This window comes from Octodon degus, unplaced genomic scaffold, assembly GCF_000260255.1.
Source record: "Octodon degus isolate 3935 unplaced genomic scaffold, OctDeg1.0 scaffold00200, whole genome shotgun sequence".
In the NCBI taxonomy this organism is placed as follows: domain Eukaryota; kingdom Metazoa; phylum Chordata; class Mammalia; order Rodentia; family Octodontidae; genus Octodon; species Octodon degus.
In genome coordinates this window covers 4,517,176-4,522,093 of record NW_004524776.1, presented here as the reverse complement: position 1 = coordinate 4,522,093, position 4,918 = coordinate 4,517,176, and the positions used below count along the sequence as shown (strand labels likewise).

The window sequence follows — 4,918 nt, the reverse complement described above, 5'->3', positions numbered from 1 at the left end:
ACCATGCAATGGATCCCAGGCATCTCCAAAATAACCTAAAAAGGAGTACACTCGTCAGTGAAGATACCATGTTCATCAGGAAAGCCAGTGCTGTCTATTGGACAGAAAGAAGGAGTACTCAAAAGGCTGTGTTTTTCTTTGAACATATGCATAATAATATTCATTCACTTCTGATACTCACAAAAACATATTAAGAATTGTTAAGAAAATAAGATAGAAAATCAGTGACCATACCAATAATCCCGAAGAAATATTCGCTCATATGCCAGAGATTTTAAAGGCAAACTATTTTACCTGTTCATTAAAGATTGACCATATATGATTAAGACTGTGAGTATCATCCTGAAGCTAGGAATAACCATAATTTGCATGGCTATTACTATTAGTCGTACAACTACACAAAACAAAGATGAAGCTGGTATTGGAAATACTTCATCACAATATTCTAAAGTAAATGTTGAAGAGGCAACATGTAGAGTGGCAAAGAGTGCAACCTTTGAAATAAAATATACTACTGTCAAGTTTATTGCAAAACTATGGTTCTGTATTTGCTGGTTGTGTGTCACAGACATATTGCTTAATTTCTCTGACTGTAAAATGTAAAAATAAATTTTGTAAAATGAGATTAAAAATAGTACCTGAAGTCTGTCAGAAAGATGGTGTGAGTAGATTAGCTGGGAAGATGGCAGTAATAGTGACAGTGCCTTGAGTTTCAAAAGTTCCCAGACCAGATCATTGTGTGAACCAGGAGCTCCAGAGGAGCAGGAGCAGGTCCCCGAGGAACTGCCACATCCTTAGTGTATGGTAAACTTCTAGCTTTGTATTTGCTTCATAATGTGTGACATGAATACCACCAGCAAAGCTGCAAAGCTGAGCTTGGAAGAATTTGGTCAGTAGAGAAAAGTACCTGTAGAGAAATTTTTGTGATTTTTTTTTTAAGAATCTCATTACATAGTTTAAGCTGGACTTGAACTCATGGTGATCCTCCTGTCTCTGACTCCCAAGTGCTGAGATTTACAAGCATGTCCCACCACTCCTGGCTGTCATGGGATGGCAGTAAATGCTCATTAGTGGCTGGAGATGATCCAGCCAGTCATGGAAGCACTTAGAAATGCAACAAGGAGATATCCCTTTGCCTGGTCTCTCAAACATGTATCTCAGTAATGGCTGAGTTTGAGTCCTTTGCAGCCTTCATTGGACTTACTGTGGAAGAGGCTGTGAAAGGCATAGCAGAGCGTTTGGCAAGCCAACTCAATTGCCAGAATGGTTCTGCCCAGAACACCAGTTGCAGGGACTTGGGTTGTTTCCTGTAAGTTTATTTCCTTAGCAGAACCAGCCTTAGTTCCACTAATCCCCAGTAAACAGCAGTTAGCCAGTCTGAACAATTACAGGGCTTTCTTTGAAAACTGATTTACCACCCTGAATTCAAGATCCAGCTTCAAAAGCTTATATGCTGAAATATAAAAGTTTTACTTTAAGTTTATTGAAGTACCTCAGCATTCTTTACTATGTGGTAAAATATATAAGACAGGGTCCTCAAACACCATGCTAAACAGTTGCTGAAACACATCTTTCACTTATGTGGTTTAGATATCCCAATGACTCCTAAAAATCTTTCTTGCTCCATGTAGAACAGTAGTTGTCAAGTCTCTTCTGTTTGCTTGTACACACACCATACACTCATTTGGGCCACTGGTTGACATCGGTAGTGATTCACTGGGGGTTTGAGGACTGTCCCAGAGGAAGTACCTAAATTGCTGTAGATTGTGATTCATTCTCTGGAATATGTACTCTCTTCTCTACCTCGGAGAATCATTAATGCAGAGTATAGAAATACAGTTGAACTAATACATCATTTCCTTAGTAAGCCTGCTTGCTAACTTTAGATTTTTTTCTCCCAACAGGCCCCATCATGAAAATGTGACTTTAACACATTTATGAAAAGCATCAAGATGTAGTATTTCCTTTCAGAAGAGGGGAAAACATAAGTGTGAAATATATTATATGGGGGAGAAGCTATTTTAATAAATGAACTCAACATGGCCGCTGCCTCTGCTGAGAGCTGAGGTGCCGCCGTCGCCACCGGGAGGAATCCACTCGCATCATCGCCCTCGCTGGTTGGGCCACTGCGGGCCACGAACACCGGAGGCAAGGCTGGGGCGGTGCTGCGTGGCGGCCACGGGTGATGTTAGAGCAGCCCAGGTGACTATGCTGAGGGCCCAGAGCGAGGGCCCGAGCAGGGAGGCCAGCGGGAGGGAGGAAGTAGACCTTCCTGAGAGTGCAAGCCAACCAGCAGACCCAACTAAATGCTTGGACTGGGAAAATGAAATGGAGGAAGCAAGATAAAGGACAGAGGGAAGGCTTTTGCATGGCTGAGGAGGATGCTGCGACGTTGAGCATAAGAACAGCAATCGCTTTGAGGAGTATGAGTGGTGTGGGCAGAAGTGGATATGGGCCGCCACTCTCCTGAAGGTGGCTTCCGAGGCTCTGGCTTTGTGGTGTGCAGTGGCAAGGAGAACCCAGACAGTGATGCCGACCAGGATGTGGATGGGGATGACACTGGAGTACGGGAAGCTACAATACACTGAGGCTGATGTCATCCGCTGCAGGGCGAGGAGCCTGGTGAAGCCAAGGAAAGAAAAGCACTCTGGGGCACAGTCCTAAATGGTGGCCCTCCCAGCACCTGTATCACACCTGAGTTTTCCAACTGGGCTAGTGATGAGATGCCATCTATTAGCAATGGCGGGAAGCAGAAAACTTGTATGAACAGCGACATTGAGAAAATCACCGAAGATTCCACTGTGATCACATTCGAGGCTCTGAAAGCTCAGGTCAGGAAGCCTGAACAGCAGCTGTCTTGTGGGACTGGTACAAATGCCTCATCTGCATGGACTCGTACTCGATGCGCCTGACGTCAGTCCAGTGCTGGCATGCACTGCGAGGAGTGCTGGCTTCAGACCCTAGGTACCAAGAAGCTGTGCCCTCAGGACAACACAATCATGGCACCTGGAGACCTGTGGAGGATCTACTTGTGAGCTAGCTACCCAGGCAGCCTTGCGCCCCAGCCTTTGTGTGACAGTGACCTTCTCCCCTTGTAAATACTTGCACACAGTCTCCCCATGTATATACATGCACATACACTCATGTGCATGTGCACACACATGTACACAGACTGTGCAGCCAAAGTGGCTGAGGCCCACCCCCACCGGCTGGCTCCCACTAAGCTTGGGGACCATACTTGTTCCAGCCTCCATTCCCAGGATGGAGGGCAAGAGTCCTGAGATCCAGCTCCCAGATTGACTAACCGACAGACATGCAGACATCAGACTGAAGCACATGTAATACAGACTATATGTTTACAATGTTGTGCACAAATGGGACGCCTTCGGCCTCCAGCTTCTCCCCTCAGTTGTATGATTTTCTAGTTTTATTGAGGAACCTCTGGAAGCAGTGCCTCCCTCAGGGCTGGCTGGGGGCTTGGCCTATCCAGCCCTTGGGTTGCCTGCCTCCCTTTACCCTGGCGTCCCTCCCCTCTCCTATGTGATTAGTGTTCAGTGGTGTATATTTATTCTCCCAGGCATGGGGCCTGTGCCCCACAGGACATGATCTTATCCCTAGTCTTAGCTCATGGGGCTCTTTATGAGGACTTGGGGTGGGGAAGGAACTGGGACCCAAGCTAAAACATAGGCCAAAGTCTGGGCTGGCTGAGGGTGCTCTGGGTTGCCCAGATTTTGCTGAGAACCATTCCTGGGAGTAGAGCTGCTGTTCCCAGAAGGTTGTCTCCCTGCCCCTCTTGTGCACCCCTTGGTGTGATGCTGTGTCTGTATATTCTATACAAAAGTACTAGCCCTTTCCCTTTGTAAACTACATTTGACATGGATTAAGTCAATGTAAATAGGTTTAAAAAAAAGTGAACTATCTCATAGGCTATTTGTTGCTTATCCCTTGCTTCAAGAGCTGTACTTTTTGGAGAAATACTGGACAAGTCTCATGTTTTGTGTGACAGTTCTCTGAACACTTGAGGTTATCTTCAAGATGAAATGTCCCTATTTCACTTCTTCAAAAAACAGAGGTTTTTAAATTTTGTTTTGTTTTGTTTTTAAGGCACCTGCTTCAATGTTGGTGTAAGGATTAAGTACAGAATACATGGAAAGGATTTAGAAAAAATAATAAATCATAACCATTACTAACATCTACAACTTACCACATAAGATGAATCAATTGATTATTTACCTAGTTAGTGCACCCTGCTGGACAATTTATGGGATGAAGCTTTGCCATCCACTGTGGGAAGGAGGGTAAATAATACTGAGTCTATGGTCCCATTTCTAGGAAATCACTTTGTTTCTATATTTGCGGTAGAAGCTATCATAGTACAGCACTGTTTGCAGTAGTAAACTACTAGGAACACTTTTATGTCCTTTCTAACAAATGATCTCCCAAATGGAAAAGATGCAGACAAAGGTGGGCAGGCTGCCTTTGTGAACAAGAATCATTAAAGATTCTTTGGCTCCAAGATCCAAAGACATCATTAATTTATGTGTCCCTAAGATAGGTTGACCACTGCTGATGAAACTGGCACAATGCTCAGAACTTTTTTACAGTTCACTTACTTAGATATGAATTTCTATAATATATTAACTTTGGACATAGATTAAAAAGGAGCAATATACTTAAAACTTAGTTTTTGATGATGCTAGGCATGGCTGCTTATATTTTGATTCGAGGTGTTAGCATATGGAAACAGTGATGTACATCTTATACTGCATGAAACATTAATTTGGACTCAGGAATCTTGGAATAAAACACCCAACTCACAGTGGAGGGAATTTCTCAAACAAGGACCAGTTAGAAGGAAAGAATGTAGCTGCCACGTTCCGGGAACCCCCAGACCCAGTCCTAGCCCAGGTCTGGTGAA

The 4,918-nt window shown here is 44.1% G+C and overlaps 1 pseudogene; it reads left to right on the top strand.

Annotated features, from left to right (window-relative positions):
* The first annotated feature begins 2,308 nt into the window (after positions 1-2,308).
* On the top strand, positions 2,309-3,047 carry LOC111813570 (annotated as a pseudogene).
* The last annotated feature ends 1,871 nt before the right edge of the window (positions 3,048-4,918 follow it).